The sequence below is a fragment of the Triticum urartu genome, chromosome 3 (genome assembly GCF_003073215.2).
Source record: "Triticum urartu cultivar G1812 chromosome 3, Tu2.1, whole genome shotgun sequence".
Classification (NCBI taxonomy): Eukaryota; Viridiplantae; Streptophyta; class Magnoliopsida; order Poales; family Poaceae; genus Triticum; species Triticum urartu.
In genome coordinates, this window is record NC_053024.1 from 339,917,806 (window position 1) to 339,939,315 (window position 21,510).

Genomic DNA, 21,510 nt, shown 5'->3' on the forward strand with positions numbered 1-21,510 from the left:
GATATATATATATATATATATATATATATATATTCATTAGTCTTGCTATATGTCGCAGTAGATGCTATATAGGTCCGTCAGATCTTACATCAAGATCCATGCAAAATTTTCTTTTCAGATTAACTTTTTTCTCTCTTAAATCTCAGTCGAGTGAGACATTGCCATGCCATTAAACAGATCCTCGAGCGCCATTAATGGTACCTTGGGAGATAGGTGGACGGCAGATGGAGGTCAAAGGGCTCTCCTCCTGATAAGCACGCGTAGGGGTCTGATCGCACGCCTCCCGTACTCAAATAGCTACCCTGCACGGCGCCTCCTAGCTAATAAAAAAGGGGACACGTGGCAGCACGTAAATGGTAAATAGAACGCCCACGGTTTGAATAATACTTGTGTTTCCGATCGTAACGTGATAGCACTGTAGGGTAACGCAGCAGAAAATAAAAAAATTCCGACCTACGCACCAGCCCAGGACCAGTATGGAGACTGCATACATGGTTTGATCTTTTTCATTACCGACTCGTACCACAGCGGGAAGTAGAGTCGATGACGATCGACGATGCAGATCCCCGTAACTAGGATTTACAACCTCCCAACCGCGAGGATGTATACCCTCATCTGATCCTCAGACAGCCCTTTGGGAGGCGGTCGAACAGTCCCCCGGACGGTGTCGCGGACAGCCCTTGGGAGGACCTTCGAAACTCGAACGGTCACTCGGACAGCCCTTCGGGAGGACCTTCGGAACTCATACGGTCACTCGGACAGCCCTTCGGGAGGCACTCACGAACTAAGACCGAAACTACGATCTCTCTATAGAGTTGCACATAGACGGTGTCATCTATCTGGCAGGGCTTCGCCATCCAGAGCTAGTTCCTGCCGGAACCCAGATAGCCTTACGGCTCTACGAAACTCTTTTCGTGGGAGGGAGAGAAGAAGCCAGATAATGCATGGCATGTGTATGAGAGCAAGGGATGAGAATGGAGGGGTGCCCCTCCACCTCTATTTATAGGAAATCCCAAGGGGTAGGGTGATTTTACAAGAAAACCCAAAAGCCACATGAAATGGAGTCCTTCCCAAGGAACTAAAGAGTGAAAACAAGGGACAAGTGGGGCCCCATGGATGAGCTGCACCCATGAACGTCCCACCCCTTGTGGGTCCCCCTAAAAGGAGGTTCCCACCCTTCCATGTCATCCCTAGATCTTTTGGGCAAAGCCCCAAAAGGTGGCTTTCCATAAAATATCCCAAAAAGCACTTTCACTATTCACGACGACATTTTTCAGCGTCCGTTCAAACTGAAAATACTTATGTTGGCTTAGAACATTTACAGTACCCACCATAATATTTTTCAACATGTTCTGGAACAATTCCAGTTTAGTTATTTTCATCTGCGAAAAGCATCTGAACCGGTTCCGGCAGCTCCGGAACATTTCCGGTTTTTGTTTCTGAAAATTCAAAAAAGTTTCCAGAATGATTCTGGCACCCTCCAAGAATTATCAGGCATGTGCCGAAACCATTTGGACTTAATGGCATACCCCGAAACAACTTTTTCGGTTTCACCGAAACTCATCCGGTGACCTCTCTCTCCGGAACTTTTCCGCTGTCCGAAACATTTCGGTGTCCAAAACTTTTTCGATGATTTTGTCTCAGACTCCCTATCTAGTATTCAGTAGATGGATGACCCTTAAGCGTTCGACCCTATAGGTTCGGTGAAGTATAGACATGACCCGGAACCCCTTCCGCTCAATGATCAACATCGGAGCCGTGGACACCCATATTGAGCCCTATACCCACACGAATAAATATTCGAGTGAACCTCTAATTGCAGTGAGCTATTCCTGTTGCTTCGCGATATGTCACAAATACCCGAGGTGAGATATATTTCATCCCCATGGATGAACAATTTGTCCACCATGCAAGTTACCTTGTTACTGGTTTTGTTCTCCTTTCTCATTTCCATGTTCCGGCATCGCAGTGATCAAATCACAAGGTGTCTGGCCGAACGATTATGGATACCATAACACCGAGAGGGCCCGATAATATCTCTCCGTCGTCGGAGGAGAAAATCCCAATCTTGAGCTATCAAGTTACTTGACATACTTTTCCATGAACCCGTAAGCCGCCGTAATAGCCACCCATTTACGGATGACGTTTAACAAACCACAAAGTTCATGAAGCAAGCATGAAGAAACTCGATACTCTCCCAGTCTAAGGAATCATGCAAACGTTAACCATCTCTGTGTTATGTACCATTAAATGTGTGACGAATGAATCTCATAGCATAACATCAATCCAGGTCGATTCAACACAAATGTTCTCTTAACATTGTGCCCTCAAAGTTGCCGGCATAGACATGCCCATGACTAGGAAAACAGAATCATCATGCAACACTTGAGCTAGTCTTAGAGGCCATACTAGGAATACTTCTTACTGTTTATTATTCCACACGTGCATATGAGTCTTCCTCCGAGCCTCGTCTTATTGCAGACTCGAGAACCATAGCAGTTATAGCATGGAACATAAACATAATTATGAACATGGAGATAAGTAATAGCATTTATTATTGCCTCTAGGGTATATCTCCTATAGACTCCCACTTGCACTAGAGTCAATAATCTAGTTAATGCTAATGCACTTTACACCCATGGCATACCGGTGTAAAAAATGCTTCGCATGTGGTATAGCCTGATGTCCATCGGATCTGACAACTTCAGCTCCGTGTCTATCTCTGCATATCCTCGCGTTTTCACGCTTTCGCAAAATTCATATTTTGTGCGGACTTGGCTTTTATGTATGTGAATCACAGGTCGAACCTTGATTCCTCAGATTGAGTTATGGAGAAACTACCTGAAGTAGTGTCCCATTGACAAAAGCCATCTTGGAACCGTACTAAGTTCATGAATGAACTATATGATTCAACATCTTGTTTGTCGCTACTAAAGAGTCAACATACTTAGTCATTTGTTATAGAATTCACCACAGTATCCTGTTGGGAACAATTTCCAACTACCGTGCCACCATATTGTGTATTACACAAAACCCTTAACTTAAATCGAAAATCGCATGGAGAAAAGATGAAGACTGTATCGATGTAACATTTTACAACAAACTCTTCATGATCTCCGCTTGCAAGAAAACATATCATCAGTACTTACTCTAGTACTCAATGATATCTTTCACTGTTGTCCCACGATCAGTACTTTGATCACTTTAGTATCCATGCTCGCAACACCTTGGGAGTATAGGACATATCTGGTTGTTTTACATACCATGGAATACATGATTAATCCAAACACAAAAGTGTGTGGAATCTGCATCATGTATTTTGCTCATCAGTATTTTGGGACACCGAGTCTTGCAAAAAACTCTTCCATGTGACTCTGGCAAGAATCATTCCTTGGCGATTTTAAATTCTAAAAGGTTTAAGCCCCTTGTCAATATGTATTCATTGCTTAGCCCTATTAGGTAAATCTATCTCCATAGATCATTATGCCTAATATTGAGGCTATTCAGCCTAAGCACTTCATCAAAAAACTATTTTCAAATGAAGTCCTAATTCGTGTCAAGAAATTTATTTCCAATTAACAATGTGTCAAGCACACAAGGTTTTTAGAAATATTATTACACTCCCACTTACTTTCTTGAATTACAAGCATCTTCGTTACCTATTGATGAAGTCAAACCCCTTTGACCATTTCATCAAAGCACGAAGATTCCAACTCCATTTTGCTCTCTTCTGTCCATCGCTAGAACTCTGAAGTTTGCACCCTTACTAGCATCCTCTGGATAGAGAAAATGCCTTGGACTGTAACACATGCAAGTCCTTGGTTTCATTTCCATCAGATGGAAATCCAATTGTCATCCATGTTTCATATCTCATGATTGAAATATGTATTAATTGCTAGTTCAACCCGAACCGACATTAAGCATCGCTACGATGAAAACAACCTAATTGTAGTCAACTCTTTAACATGTTATTTCAACAAGTCGAGCTTTATGGATCAAACATTTTTATCCGTATCTGTTTTAAGTTCCCTAAATATTCGTTAGACTCTAAGTCTTCTGAAAGGTGTATCAAGGTTTTAATCTTGAATTACTTATATGGAAACTAACTCGGGTTGTATTGCCATTTAGCCAATTCCAGAGTCAGGGCCCATCAACGCTTCCTTGTGTATCGTAGGTATAATGTTGTCTAACAACAATATCTCATCTGTGCACCTGAGAGGTTTGCACGAGCCTTGCCTACGTGGTTTAGCTGCAAGTTCGACCGAAGTTCATACATTTTATTGTAGAGACTTCCGTATCAGTCACAGTAGGAAACTCTATAATTACTTCCAAGGTCTCTTTCCTTTGATCTGATGATGAAGATACCATTTATCTCGCCGAGCTGCACTATTCTCCCACTCACCTTTTTGAAAGAACCATTCTCTTTAAAAGAACAACATTTCGCGGCAAAACTATTTGCCTCGGTATAGTGAGGGAGGAATACCCAACATTTTGGTATAACCTACAAAGTAGCACTTGTCCGATTTGGAATAGGTTCGTAACCTTTTACACAAGAGCCCCATATTCCAAATGTTAAGAAAAGATATAACATGGTTGGGCGTACCATACCATGGCTTCATTTCAACAGACCCGATGTAGCTCTTTTCAGTGTAAAAGCTGCAGTCTCTAAAGCATCACTTTAAAAGGGATAATGGCAAATTTATTTATGTCTTCTTTGACCTTACCATGTCATAAATTGTTAGATTACATCTCCATGGACTTTTCAATTGCAGTGGTGTTCCGGGAGGTGCAAGTTATGAAACCCGTTCCACAACTCATCAGACAATCGCTAAACACGTAACTCAAATATTCCTTTGTGCAATCAAATTGCAGAAACATAATTTTCTTATTACAACAACTTCTACTTCATTTTTGAAAACCTTTCGAATGATTTCAAAAGATCCAGACTTACATCTCATCAAGTAAATATCCATATATCTATTTGAGTCATTTCTGAAGATAAATAAATCCAACACTAACAACACTTATCGGACTACACACATCAAATGTATGATCACTAATAAGTTTGTTCTTCGTTCCTTTTGGCCTGTGAACGGTATTTTAGTCACTTGACTTTTTGGAGGAAAGTTGCAAGTGTCAGATGATTCAAAATCAAAAGACTTCAAAATCCATCATAATGGAATTTTCCATGCGGGTTTCTCCAATGTGACCAAATGTAGTGCCACACTTGTGTGGTATTCTTTTAGTCTCGTGACATTTAGCGTCAGTGTTATGGATGTATCATATTACCATCAATATTCATAACATACATCCCATCTTGGATGGAATCATGGCCCTTCATGTTATTCATAATACTTAACAACAATTGTTGTTTTTATGAACAACTCTGTTGCAACAAACATTGTGCAATGGGCTAGAGTGTATGAAACTCTAAAATGTATTATGAAAGTAAACCTAGAGGTATTGTATTATTATCAATATTCATAACATACATCTCATTCATAATGTTAGTATGGCCCTTGTGTTATTCATAACATCGAACATAAAAAGTTCTCTTATAAACAACCTTCTCGCAAGATACCTTATGCAATGGGCTAGAGTTTGTAAAACTCTAAATGAATTACGAAATAAATACAGACAACAATACACCGATGGAAGGTATAGTAACATTTAGTATATTCCCTGTGTATACCTTAACCTCATTTCTGGCTATCCGTTTAGGCCATAGTAGCTCTTACATTGATTCATAACAGAATGCAATTGAGCGGGTATCTTTGATTAACTCACAATACCCAAGAATTAGTGATTAACATGTTTAACCATAATTCCCAAGAACTATATCTTTGACCAACCTACTATACATCAAAAACTTGTATGACATTCATACATGAGCTGGATATTCCAGTCATCTTTCTTTCTGCCTTTATACTTCTAACAGTTTAACTTTTAGTATTTCTCCTACTCGCAAAAGAAGCACCCAACTTAAGAGTGGCGTTATCCCCGGATTTCCTAGGCGTGTAAGTCATACTAACACCCTTTGGACACTGCCTTTCACTTTAAGTTGTTGTTTTATTCACCTTTCATTATATGACAGGCGTTCTTCTCGATCCCTTTCCCACTAGTCAAATGCATAGTAAACACTTTTACTAATACTTGGAAACAAACATTGCTTTGTTTGTATCTGAAAATAATTTTCAGTTCCATGAATATCATATAACTATCCCAACTTTCGAAGTTTGGGTTTCATGGAAGCAAACATATTCCACTTGACCGTAACATAATTCTAGCTTTTGGATTGAAGGACGAGACTCACATGATCCATAGCATTAGCGGGAGGATACGGAAAGCATGCGATAGTACAAAGTCCTTCTCAGCACTTTTGAGGACAATCCTCACATTACGTTACCAATCGTAAAGTTTTAACCAGATATTTAACAGCTATTCAATTTTAACAGGGAAGGTGGAAACACGAACCATTATTCTACAACTATTTTGCAAGAAACACTTAGACGGTGTTCATAATTAATTGCACTAAGAATTAAACATGTTAATTCAACAGTGCGCTCCCACTCAAATCAATATCTCTCATAATTAATTTCGAGTGATACAAGATCCAGACTTTAATTCATCGCCATAGAATCATCATCTCATAATGGGAATTTTAATCGGTAGGCCAAATTGCCGATCACATCTCTATGTGACTCTTTCTCATCTTTCGATGTGTGTGTTCCGAGCTCAAGACGATCCTTCCATGAACGTCAAGACAACCAAGTGATCTTGCTGCGAGGTTTGACCTCACCCGCTTCACACTTCTCTAATCGTTCGTACCCATGCATCCATGGCGCACCCCGAAAAGATAGGTGTCGTGACGGTGCTACACTTGGGAGAACACTAACTACTTGATATTTTAGTGAGAGATCACCCTAATAAAAAGCGACTACCGCGCAATCAATAAGGGTGCATCATAAGGGATAAACATCTCAAGCAACTCATAATATCATGATATGGTATAGCCCTTTCTGACGAAGAAGTCTTTCATTTCTTCGTCTTCGGCATTCATGTCGGTGTGCACCTTCACGAAGATTGCCACCACCTTGTCGATGCACCAGATAATATTGCTATCTCTATAGCTAATAAAATAAGTGCATTACTTAAGGTTGACACGCAGGTCACTAAAGTGACAATCATATGGCTCCAGCCATCATGCCGAATCATGACACGCAGGTCATGTTAATCAATTTACATCATATAGTCATCTCATACATAATCAAATTATTATGAGCACTGCTATACCACATCACATGCACATGTAAAACCCTACTGCAAAACCAAGTTAGACACCTCTAATCGGTTCATGCAAAGACTTTTTTTTCGTGGCTTCTAAGGTTTCGAAACAAACCAAAGCTACCAACGTCCATCATCAAGTATGATAATTCAAGTCGCTAGATTAACTTCACGGGGTGTATGAAACACAAGATAATAAAATCTCGAGCCCCATACTGAACTTCATCATACGCATGACCCCCATGAAGATCATATCCGCATTGCCCTTTCGTCTGCTAAATTTCATCTTTCTTTTTAACTACGGTGGAATTCAATGAACTGTTAGCACTTCGTTGATCAATCAGGATCGCGGATTGCCAGAACATTGAAACTCCAACATAATTTTATCAAGATCAGAAATATGCAAATTCCAAGGAAGCAACAAGAACATCGGGTAATAGATTTCATCTGTCACTCGCATAAATAATTTTCAGCAATATATCTCATCTACTACCTATTTATATTATGCAATACCCATACATCTCTATGTATTCTAGATCGCAATCTGCATCTACGCATAGCACGGATCATGATGCCACTATAGGGTAACGCAGCAAAAAACAAAAATATTCCGACCTACGCACCATCCCAGGAACACTATGGAGACTGCATACATGGTTTGATCTTTTTCGGTACAGACTCGTAGCGCAGCGGGAAGTAGAGTCAATGGCGATCGGCGGTGCAGATCCCTGCAGCTAGGATTTACAACCTACCAACCGCGAGGATGTATACCCTCATATGATCCTCAGACAGCCCTTCGGGAGGCGGTCGAACAGCCCCTCGGACGGTGTCGCGGACAGCCCTTCAGGAGGACCTTCAAAACTCGAACGGTCACTCAGACAGCCCTTCGGGAGGACCTTTGAAACTCGGACGGTTGCTTGGACAGCCCTTCGGGAGGAACTCACGAACTAAGACCGAACTACGATCTCTCTACAGAGTTGCACACATATGGTGTCATCTATCCGGCACGGCTTCGCTGTCCAGAGCTAGTTCCTGCTGGAACCCAGACAGCCTTACGGCTCTACGAAACTCTTTTCGTGGGAGGGAGAGAAGAAGCCAGATAATGCATGGCATGTGTATGCGAGCAAGGGATGATAGTGGAGGGCTGCCCCTCCACCTCTATTTATAGGAAATCCCAAGGGGTAGGGTGGTTTTACAAGAAAAGTCAAAACCCACATGAAATGGAGTCCTTCCCAAGGACCTAAAGAGTGACAACAAGGGACAAGTGGGGCCCGATGGATGAGCTGCACCCATGAACGTCCCACCCCTTGGCCCCCCCCCCAAAGGAGGTTCCCACCCTTCCATGCCATCCATAGATCTTTTGGGCAAAGCCCCAAAAGGTGGCTTCCAATAAAATATCCCAAAAAGCACTTTCACTATTCACGACGACATTTTTCAGCGTCCGTTCGAAATGAAAATATTTATGTGGGCTTACAACATTTCCAATACCCACCGTAATAATTTTCAATGCATTCTGGAACAATTCCAGTTTAGTGATTTTCATCTGCGAAAAGCATCTGAACCGGTTCCGGCAGCTCCGGAACATTTCCTGTTTTTATTTTTGAAAATTCCAAAAAGTTTCCAGAATGATTCTGGCACCATCCAAGAATTATCAGGCATGTGCCGAAACCATTTTGACTTAATGGCATACCCCGAAACAACTTTTTCAGTTTCACCGAAACTCATCCGGTGACCTCTCTCTGTGGAACTTTTCCGCTGTCTGAAACTTTTCGGTGTCCAAAACATTTTCGATGATTTTCTCTTAGACTCCCTGTCTAGTATTCAGCAGATAGATGACCCTTAAGCGTGTGACTGTAATGCCCTCGATGCGGCTATATCTCCCACGTGTCGAAGCACAACTTAGAGGCATAACCGCATTGAAAGCAATGTCGCAAGTGAGGTAATCTTCACACATCCCATGTAATACATAAGGGAAAGAGATACATGGGATGTGTGAAGATTACCTCACTTGCGACATTGTTTTCAATGCGGTTATGCCTCTAAGTCGTGCTTCGACACGTGGGAGATATAGCCGCATCGAGGGCGTTACAAGTTGGTATCAGAGCCATCCCCAACCTTAGGAGCCCCCTGCTTGATCGAATCGCTGGCGTTATTGAGTCTAGAAATGATTTGAGTCATTTAGGAATTATATATCATGGAGTTAGGAATTCTTTTTACTCCTCAGTCCCTTCGTCGCTCTGGTGAGGCATCCTGACATAGAGTTTTGACTCTTCTCTTCTCAAATTTCACTAAATTTTTTTTAGGATCACTCGGGTATCTTGGAATCGTTCCGATGGTTTTGTGATGAGAACATTGCTCTTGGTGCCTCCTGTCGTTTAGGGGTTGTGGCAGTGTCCCGTGGAGTTGAGCTCCGAGGTGTTGTTGTCACAATTTTATCGTTGCAGTTCTGGAATACCTGAGATTAGGTTTGCCGACATCGAAAATCTCTTTTATACAGTTGTTGGTGAGATAACCTCGACGCCACCCAGTATTGGGGCTGGAGTTCGGGAGTATTGCCATAACTCGTATAACGGATGCTTTTCGAAGGTTGAGGTAGACGATTTCCGAAGGTTTCTTGGTTATGTGTTAAAGGATGGATACAGCTGGATGTAGGATTTGTTAGTTTTGGGTGAGATATTATGCTTCCCCTGTATCCCCAACACCTGCTTGCATAACCGGATAGTTTCGGGAGTTTATAAGTGGGAATTCAAGTAGCTCTTAGGATTTCTTTCCGACAGATGTATGATTTGAAATTGGGGTTCGATGTCTAGTGGTCCGCCTATTCACGGTTGGTTTTACAGTGGTCTCGTTGTGTCTTAAAGAGTCCTTGGCTATGCCGACTCAGGGACGCTTCGTATGTCATGTGCACTGCCTTGTACATGATGGTACTGTACGATCGAGCCCGTGTAGGCCCCACGACGAAAACTTCGGACGAAATCTCTATCATATGTTTGTTCTGGCTTATTCTGCAAGCTGATCCTTGTTTTTTTTTGAGTTGTGCTATTCGAGTTGCTTCGAAGTCAAGTGTTGATTCCATAACTTCCCTAAGCGGTGTTCTCATATTTCTATGTGAATACCAATCCTTCATGATCATCGAGATTGCCATGTCAATCCTTTTCAACCGGTGTGCTTCTCTTCAAGTGGGTTAAATCTTGTCAATTTTTGCAAGATCAATTATCAGTCCTTCTCAACGTTGTTCGTTTCATCTGTCCTCAAGTTGCCTTTGTTTTTTCCCCCCCCCCCCCCCCTTTTTCTTCAAGGATTCAGATTTCTTAATCACTATCCATTTTATTGATGGAATTCTCTCCATTCTTTTTCCTTCATGTTTTTACCCGGTGTTTCTCATGAAGATGCTCTACTCGTTCTTCATTCTCCATTCTTTTCTTCTCCGGTGGTTTCAATTCAAGCTTTTGGTGTTGATCATATCCTTTCCTCGTTTCATAAGTTTTATCATACCAGTGCACCTCATAATCATCCATTCTTCGCTATTCATATGTTCCGAAGTGCTCAAGAAATCTCAGAAGATTCGTGTTTCCACTCTGCTTTCGTATTCCTTCCAAGCCCTTTCGAGATTGTTTAGCTCATTCTAGCCATTTAATTCAACCGGTGCAACCTCTCTTTTAAATCTTTTCAACGGTGTATCTTTTGAGTGGGCCCTAACCCACAGGTCTTTTCCTAGGATCTTACCTAAGTCTTCTAATTCTCCCGGAGATATCCTTAAAATTCTTTTACATGTTTGACGTAAGAATGATTCATCATCAGTCATATGTTTTTCTCCAAGATCTTTCAAATTCTTTTCATCGTTGGTTCAAATTTTCCATTCTTCTTTATTCCGGAGTATCTCAACAATTTGGTGGTGTTTCTCGTCGTAATTCTCAGATTTCGATGACCGAAGAAGAGTTTTCCTCAAAATCTTAACCATTCTCTCAGAGATGCGTAGTTCAAGCTTGTTGCCATCCTCCCATAATTGTTTTCGATTGTGAGATTTCTTTTCACCCATCCGGTGCAAATTCAGGAGTCTTTTCAGTTTGATTCTCCGAAGGCCATCATCTCATTATTATTCATTTCAGCTGGCAGCTCACATTCTCCAAATCATACCGGTGCATCGTTCGAATATCCTCTAATCAGTTCATGATCTCTTCGTTATCATGGATCTAAACCCTCTCATGTACCTTCGTTCATTTGCTAATTTTTCCCGGTGTTTCTTTATCTTTACTTCGTTCATTTTCAATCCTACCGGTGTTTCGTTGAAGACCTTATCAAGTTATCGATATCTCTCCTAATCCTTTTCAACGAGAATAAGTTGTATGCAATCCGTTTGCTCGTCATCAATTTAATTGGTGAAGGAGGAGCATAACATAATTCTTATTCTTGATTCACAGAAATGATTAATTCCTTATTCCGGAGGTTCATCAAATTCCTGATTTCAATTGTTCATCTTCTCTTTTTCCCGGAGTTCCAATCTTTTTCAACTATTTCACCACGGAGATTCATCTAAATCGGTACAAGGATTCACCTTGTGTTTTCAACCTCTTTTTCCATCCGTTTGAGCATCCTTTTGTTACCGGAGTTCTTCATGGATGTTCTACACGATGGTTCATCAAGGAAATAATCCCTTCTCCAAGTGTTCATTGAGATTCTTTTCTAAGGAGCTCAAACATTCTTCTTCTTACATTCCGGAGTGCAATTCTTTTTAACTTTTCTTTTGAGATGGTGATATGTCTTTCTTGACAATTTCCCTTCATGTTTCATGATTCAAAAGTTGTCAGGAATGAGATATTTAAACCCATCAATTTCTTCTTTGGATTTATCTTGGTTTATATTTCACCTAAAGCTTTCCCTAAGGACTGTTGCTATTTATGGTGCTTATAAATGACCCAAGTTCTTCATTTATCCTTCCAGTGGAATAAGTTTTCCCGTCTCCTTGTTGATATCAATCCAATCCATTGTTTCCGTTTGTGGCAGAATTTCACCTCATAATTTTGAGATATTCTCCATAATCCCACTACAAGCTTACTCTTTTTGTTGTTGGTTTTCCAACAATTACGTTCGACCCTTCTCCTAAGATGCTTTCAAGCTCATTCGAGATAAAAGATATTGTTTTTCTCCTCCGTTAATTCCATTTCATTCTCTCTTTTCTTCCGGAGGCATTGTGATGTTGCTCTCTTCAACCCTTCTTCTTGTTCTTGTCAGGACCTTATTCTTTTCGTGCTTATCCTTTCAACCGGAGTGTTACCCAAATCAGTTCTTTCTTATCCTCTTTCTTAACGGAGTGTTTTCAACTCTGTTCATCTTCGCTGTATTCTTTCTTTCAAATTTGTTCAACCTCTCAAGGTTCGTGGTTTCAATAATTGGTCAAAGAAGCAACTTAGTTTTAGCTCTTCTCTTCCTCTTTCGTTTTCCCTCTGGTGCCATCCTAGATCTCGGGACGAGATCCTCTCGTAGTGGTGGAGTGTTGTAACGCCCCAAGACCGGAGCTTCAGATGGCTTCCATGATTTCCGAGTTTCATCGTGTGATTTGTTTGGTTCGTTGCTTTCTTATTTGCATCATTTGCATTGCATCATGTCATCATGCCATTTTTTTCTCAACAATCAAATCGTAAGGATCTTCGATCCATTTAAATTGAGGGAACTCGCATGGTGATTTCTCTATATAACATATCCTCCCAATATATTAGGGAGCTATAATAAATATTCCATTCTTATGGAATCAACCAAAACACACTTGCATCTTTCTCTTGTCAGCAATCCTCATCAAGTGCAACACCCAATCACTAGTTTTCTTCCTTTCAATTCTCACCCATTTATTGCAAATGACATTTTTCTGTCACCTAAAAATGTTCATTCATTTCCTATAATTATTGGACCATGATATTTACCTCTCTGCCAAATCTCATCTTTTTCTGAGTTGTTTTGGTTGGGTCAAAAATGCGTCAAGTTTGAATTAATTCAAACTTGGATCATTTTTCTACCTGTAAAAAAGTTGCCAAAGCATTTTATTCTAATATCTCAGAAACGCAGGATCCGAGGGATGTTCTTATATACTCCACACCATTCTCCTTAACCCCCTGATCTTTTCTTGTAACATCTGTTTTTTTTAAAGACAGAATATGAGAATTAGGAGGGAGAAGAGAGAGGGTGAAAGGAGCCCAACAGCTCCAGCCGGCCTCTGACCACTTCCCTCTCCTTGGGCCGGCCTCCAAGGCCCAGTCTCTCCCCTGATCTAACCTAGACCAAGCCGCTCCCTCTCCATCTCCTTCGTTCCCTTCCCTCGTCTCCCTCCTCACGCCGCTAGGAGCGCCTGTGCCCGATGCCATCTGCTCGACCCCTGTCCTCTCGATCTCTCCCTCGATCCCATCTCTCTCGCCGCAGCGCCAGAGACTGGGTCATCCCTCGACGCGCCATTAGAGAGGGAGAGCAGCGCCGCTCCCTTCTTCGATCCACCTCCCTCTCCCTTCGTTCCCCTGCTCTCCTTCCCTCGCGCCGGCGACCTCCTGCTGCCTCTTCCACCACCAGATCAGGCCAGCCTCCACCGCCCTGCCCGTTTCCGGTCGAACCTCGTCGACAGGACCCCATCCCCGCCTCTGGTTCCTCCTCCATCACGCCTCGTCCTTCCCTCCTACATCCTCCGCGCCGCTGCCTCCTCTGAATGCCGCGCCCGAGACCCGGCGAACCTCCCGCTCGTCCGCCACGCTCTTGTGCCTCCTCCTCCCTCCCACCGGAGCCCAAGTCCAGCGCCTCCTCCCTCCAGCGCCGCCTTGCTGCTCCCTCCCGTGCACAAGCCCCTCCTCTGCCATGGCATTCCTCCTCCTGTGTCTGCAGCGACGTTGTGCTGCTGCAGCTGCTCTTCCTGTGTGCTGCCTTCCTCGATGAGCCTCGTGGCGTGGCCCTTCTTCGGCAACTAGCGCCCCTCCATGGATGACCACCACCATCGTTGAAACACCCAGAGCAAGACGACCACAACTCTGTGGCTTTCTGGTGTAATTGGTTCATTTTGGCCTTTGGGTCACTGTTGTCGTTTTGTTGCAAGTACCTCGACGATCACTGGTTTCGAAGACCACAAGCACCACTACATCGACGTGTAATCGCAAAACTGTTGGTGACCTCGAAGCATTTGGAATTGTTAAGTTCGACCCCATGGCCGAGTACCCCTACAACAAGTGTAACTCTACCGCTATCTTCGGAATCGCTAAGAATGCCATGTGCCCCTTCGAGTTGACGAAACCGGCAAGTTTGAAGACGCCAAGTACCACCAAGTTCCTAATGGATGCGCCAAGTCCCCAGCGAGACCCGTTTTCTTCAAGTTCAACTACACGGCTATGACCTCGGAGTCGGACCGCAAGCGCCAAGTACCCCACCGGCAAGACCACACGGACGCTCGAACGACTACAGACCGAAATGTCAAGTACCTCGTCGATACTACCGTCGCTTGGGTTCGACAAGACACCGAGTACCACTATGTTTGCCATGTACATCATACACCAAGACCGGACCGACAAGTACCCTGAGAACGTCTGTACCGCTACCATCGATGTGCTTTCCGTCAAGTTCCACTACCGATGACCCCGAAACGACTACTTCGACTACCGTCGCGTGAACCACTACTTCCCTCGACGTCCGAGAACGTCTACTTCCCCTACACCGCTTCGAACTCGAACCCCTCCGATAATGCACGCTTCGAAGGTATAACCCCGAGACGACCATCCGAGAACATTTGCATGTGTTGTATGAGATGCACCCGTTGTCTGCACCGTGTCCGAGTTGTCACTTGCTCGGTCCTCCTCTTTTGCCGCTAACCCGTGGGGACCCGGTATCCGGGAGCTCCCCACCATCCTTACATGACACGCAATGTCACTTTTCCTTTTGCATCGGCATCTCAATCGAGTTACCGGAAACCGGGACGTTGCCGTGGCATCGTTTCGTTATCGTTGCCATGGAACTCCTTTTCTTTTCCGCCAGGATGACAAATGCTTCTTAATATACTCTTATCAATGTTTCCATAAATACAACATAAAACTTGCACATGTCATTCGCATCATGATAATAACATTTAAATGTTTAAAATTGGTGTTTGCATTAAATTTCTATTGCATATGGGGATTTTCCAGGTTTGTTGTTTGTTATATCCGGCCCCATTTAAATTGTTTAAATGGTATAGTTTTGTTATGACTCACCTCTTGCCATGTTTAACAACATTTAATATTGTTGGGTACCTAAACGAGAGAGAACTAAATAAGTCCCGTGGTGTTTCGTCAATATGCAACTCGTTGCATATTGAGCTCCACTTAACTTGTAGCTTTGCTTGTGCACTTTGCCATGTCATGCCCTCTTTAAACCGGACATGCATCATACTTGGTTGTGCATCGTGCCATGCTTATGTGATGTTTGTTTACTATGTTGTTTGCTTCTTTCCGGATTGCTTCTCGCGTTAGCTTCAGTTTCGTTCTGGAGTTGTGAGGATCCATTCGACTACATCCGTTTGTCTTCTTCATGGACTCGTTCTTCTTCCTTGCGGGATTTCAGGCAAGATGACCATACCCTCCAAATCACTCATATCTTTGCTTGCTTAGTTGCTCGCTCTTTTGCTATGCCTATGCTATGATACCTACCACTTGCTTATCATGCCTCCCATATTATTGAACCAAGCCTCTAACCCACCTTGTCCTAGCAAACCGTTGTTTGGCTATGTTACCGCTTTGCTCAGCCCCTCTTATAGCGTTGTTAGTTGCAGGTGAAGATTGAAGTTTGTTCCTTGTTGGAACATGGATATTTTGTTGGGATATCACAATATCTCTTATTTAATTAATGCATCTATATACTTGGTAAAGGGTGGAAGGCTTGGACTTATGCCTGGTGTTTTGTTCCACTCTTGCCGCCCTAGTTTCCGTCATATCGGTGTTATGTTCCCAGATTTTGCGTTCCTTACGCGGTTGGGTTATAATGGAAACCCCTTGACAGTTCGCCTTGAATAAAACTCCTCCAGCAAGGCCCAACCTTGGTTTTACCATTTGCCACCTGAGCCTTTTTCCCTTGGGTTTCGCAGACTCAAGGGTCATCTTTATTTTAACTCCCCGGGCCAGTGCTTCTCTAAGTGTTGGTCCAACTGAGCGATGTCCGGAGCTACCAGGGGCAACTCTGGGCTGGCCCACCCGACGTCTTGCTCATCCGGTGTGCCCTAAGAACGAGATATGTGCAGCTCCTATCGGGATTTTCTCGGCACATCTGGGTGGCTTTGCTAGTCTTGTTTTACCATTGTCGAAATGTCTTGTAACCGGGATTCCGGGCCTGATCGGGTCTTCCTGCTAGAAGGAATATCCTTCGTTAACCGTGAGAGCTTTTGATGGGCTAAGTTGCGACACCCCTGCAGGGATTTGAACTTTCGGAAGCCGTGCCCGCGGTTATGGGCAGATGGGAATTTTGTAATGTTCGGTTGTAGAAAACCTAAAGTTGACCTTAATTAAAATGCACCAACCGTGTGTGTAACCGTGATGGTCTCTTCTCGGGGGAGTCCGGGAAGTGAACACGGTGTTGGAGTTATGCTTGACGTATGTTGTTCTAGGATCACTTCTTCATCATAGATTTCTCGAACGTGCTTTGCCTTCTCTTCTCGCTCTCTTTTGCGTATATGTTAGCCACCAAATATGCTAGTCGCTTGCTGCAGCTCCACCTCATATCTTTTACCCTTCCTATAAGCTTAAATAGTCTTGATCGCGAGGGTGTGAGATTGCTGAGTCCCTGTGACTCACAGATACTTCCAAAACCAGCTTGCAGGTGCCGTTGAACCGTGCAGATGACGCAACCAAGCTCAAGGTGGAGCTCGATGAAGATCTTGTCCTTTTGTGTTGTTTCGTTCTAGTTGATCAGTAGTGGAGCCCAGTTGGGGTCGATCGGGGATCTGTGTAGCATTTGGGGTAGTCTTCTTTTTATTTTGGTTCCGTAGTTGGACCTTTGATTGTATCTGGATGATATAATGCTTTATTCATGTAATTGTGTGAAGTGGTGATTGTAAGCCAACTATGTATCTCTTTCCCTTATGTATTACATGGGATGTGTGAAGATTACCTCACTTGCGACATTGCTTTCAATGCGGTTATGCCTCTAAGTCGTGCTTCGACACGTGGGAGATATAGCCGCATCGAGGGCGTTACAGTGACCCTATAGGTTCGGTGAAGTATAGACATGACCCGGAACCCCTTCCGATCAATGATCAACATCGGAGCCGTGGACACCCATATTGACCCCTATACCCACACGAATAAATATTCGAGTGAACCTCTAGTTGTAGTGAGCTATTCCTGTTGCTTTGTGATATGTCACAAATGCCCGAGGTGAGATTTATTGCATCCCCATGGTGAACAATTTGTCCACCATGCAAGTTACCTCGTTACCGGTTTTGTTCTCTTTTCTCTTTTCCGTGTTTTGGCATCCCAGTGATCAAATCACGAGGTGTCTAGCCAGATGATTATGGATACCATAACACCAAGAGGGCCCGAGAATATCTCTCCATTGTCGGAGGAGCAAATCCCAATCCTGAGCTATCAAGTTACTTGACATACTTTTCCATGAACCTGTAAGCCACCGTAATAGCCACCCATTTACAGATGACGTTTAACAAACCCCAAAGTTCATGAAGCAAGCATGAAGAAACTCGATACTCTCACGGTCTAAGGAATCATGCAAACGTTAACCATCTCTGTGTTATGTACCATTAAACTTGTGAAGAATGAATCTCATAGCATACCATCAATCCGGGTCAATTCAACACAAATGTTCTCTAAACATTGTGCCCTCAAAGTTGCTGGCATAGACATGCCCATGACTAGGAAAACAGAATCATCATGCAACACTTGAGCTAGTCTTAGAGTCCAGACTAGGAATACTTCTTACCGTTTATTATTCCACACGTGCATATGAGTCTTCCTCCGAGCCTGTGTTATTGCAGACTCGAGAACCATAACAGTTATAGCATGGAACATAAACATAATTATGAACATGGAGATAAGTAATAGCATTTATTATTGCCTCTAGGGAATATCTCCTACAAGCACTTGTTCCAAAATGACTTTGTTTATTGTTAATGTGTGCGCCTTCGCAAATTGGACAGCAAAATTACCATAGCATGTTGGTGCCATGTCATGGCACCAAGACAAGTTTCATGATTTTCATGCGTGTTTCAGATTTATAGGAATTAAAAAAATGAAGTTTCTCAAGGTTGACACTCGAGCGGCGACGCCCAGATGTTTGAATTTCATTCCCATTTCTAGCATGGGACCTAGAAATTTACCCGAGGACGCACATGTGATTTTTCAACCAGCTTTGGTGCACTGGAGCATGTGCTTGTATTTAAAATTTGAATTATGCACACAAAGGTGACACGTTCCCTCTCAGAACCATGAGCCTTCTTGACAGAAGCTCCGGTTTGCAAGAAACTTATACCAAAACTTGTTCCTATTCTGCATTTTTTTACCACAACAAGGTAGTACCTTGACATGACACCATGCCAAGTTTCATGATTTTCAGGCGAGTTTTGGATTTACAAGAATTTTAAAACCAAGCTTCTCAATGTTCTCGGCCGAACCACGATGCCCAGATGTTTGAATTTCATTCACATTTCTTGCATGGGACCTAGAAATTCACCCGAGGAAGCACATGTGATTTTTCAGTCAACTTTGGTGCACGGGAGCATGTGCTTGTAGTTCAGATTTGAATTATGCACATTAAATGACTAGAAACTCAATTAATGTATAAAAAAGGCCAAACGAACCCGGAATAATTCCAAAATTTAACAGGGCACTCATATAGTTCTATGTTGCCTCTGTAAAGAAAATCTGGCGGTAGGCAGCGTATATTGTTTCGCACACAAAGGTATAAAGAAATAAATAAATTAGCCCTATTTAATTCTTGGGTTCTTATTATTTATGCCACTAGTTGTGTATCACTACTCAGTTTTGCCATTAGAAGTTACAACTACTCAAAAAATGCCATCGATCCGTGAGATGCCTGCTCAAAAATGCAATTAGATATCTAAAAAATGCCATCGTGAAGTTACATGTTTGCTCAGAAATACCATTAGACATTGTTATTTTCACGTCAAACCCCGTTGACCATGTTACATGACAAAAATAAGCCGATTCTCACAATGATAAGTTAATGGTGTCCAGCACAACACACCCCTCAAATAAAACTAAGCACGCTGGAATTCTTTGACAAAACTAAGCACCCTGAAATTCTTTGACAACTAAACTGCTGGCTATATGATATTCGCCATATATATTGTACGTATATAATGTCAAGAAACGAGTGGTAGTACTATACCAACTAAAAGATGAAATGTATGAAATATAACTAGAAGAAGCATAACATAGTTCTGCTAGGGATCAGCACAACATACCACTCAAATAAAACTAAGCACACTAGAAATTAAACTAAGCAACTAATCTGGTAGACACTACATTAGAACCACCATGAGCAACGACACTGCCCCCTCACTCAGAGTCCTCGTCCACGTCCTCGACTTCGTCCTTGTCCCTCTTCCTCTTGGGTGATACTTCTTTGCTTGAACCGCACACTTGGCTCTTGCTCTTCATCCAACCCTTGTAGATATTGAAACAAAGGTAGCCATCCATTGCAGCGTAGTGGATGTGGTCCATATATAGTACATTCCGCTGCCATGCATGATGATGAAACGTGTACGGAGGTTTCTCTAGTTTACCATACGAAGGATGAACCATGGCTCCTGCCAGGGTCAGCATTGAAGGCTAATCAAGGGAGGGAACCAGCCCTTCCTTCTGGAGGTCGAAGGGGTCTCCTACAACGAGGCCTGTCCGACCCAAGATTTCCTTGATGTTCCTAAATTCTACAGTAACGAATTTGACTCGGCCACCCTTGAGGAACTTCTTAAATTCCTCGCACTCAACGTCGGCATGGCATATCTGGTAGACCAAGCATAAGTCATGCACACAAACCTGGATCACGGCAGGCTTCTTCTTCGCTGCCTCCTTTAGTTTCTTCTTGCTTCCCAGGACTGTGGTGTACTCAACATCTCGCACAACGACCCACTCATCATTTGAGTTTTCGAACATGCGTTCAAAGCGAGCAAGGCATTCTTTCACCGTTGCGGAAGAACGGGTGTAGATGACGTCGAACTCATTGCTGCTGATGGTTCTAACCTTGTACTCACCGCCGATCATGGAGATTTGGGATGCCATGGATTTGGGAGGATGGTTAGGATTAGTGGAACTGCCATAATGTGAAAGGACGGGACGACTAGGAGCGGTTTATCAATTGTAAAAATGTCGAGTGGGGGGGGCGTGCGAATGGCAGGGTAGTGGCTTGCTTGGAGGATAAATGGATTCATGCACAGTACTATGGGGGCCCAATTGGATGTCATGTCTACTCGACACCAAATTAAATGGCGTTCGATGTCATGTCAAGCGTCGGGAAAATTACAGGTCATATAAAGCTTTCCATTCTCCCATGGTACGGGCTTCTGAGAGCCCTTGGATCTGAGATCGAATGGTTGCATGGCGTGATTCTAGACCTATGGGTGAATATCCTATCCTGGAGAGTTATTCTACAAATTTGTAGCAACTTAGCATGCGACCGTTCAAGGGCTGCTAGCAGCCTGTATCATGGTCGCACCTACCATGACCGTCGCCTCGCTCACGTGGTCACACCCTTTGAGATTTAACATGGTGCGTTAGGTTATCTGATGTTGGCATGTCATACATAGTAATCACTTACTCCTACAACAAGGTTAGCTATAAGGTTGGCTATAAGAGTATTTTTTGTTTACTTCTCTCTATCTCTTTCTTCGTAGTATTTATTGCATTTGCCAAGGAGTGATCTCTCCCAATGAAATGGTGCTTCGATGAGGTGCTATGGGCATTAAATGGCTTAGCAACTCAAGTCCCCAATGCATAGGTGCTTAGTTTTTTATTGCTAAGTTTGCTTCATCTAGGTACATGCGCTTAGCACCGTTTCTTCCTGGGGTCCCCAAACTAGTCTCTCTCTTCTTAATTAACTTGCCACATCAGACTTTATGCCTATGTGGCAGGCTTAGCACCTATAGGATCAAGTACAATAGTGGGCTATAAGCCGGCTTTACATGGCATTTTTGCATATGTGGGGGAAAGAGGCAAGGAAAAAGTGGAGTAGTGGGCTCTCAAGCAAGAGCTAGCCTCTACA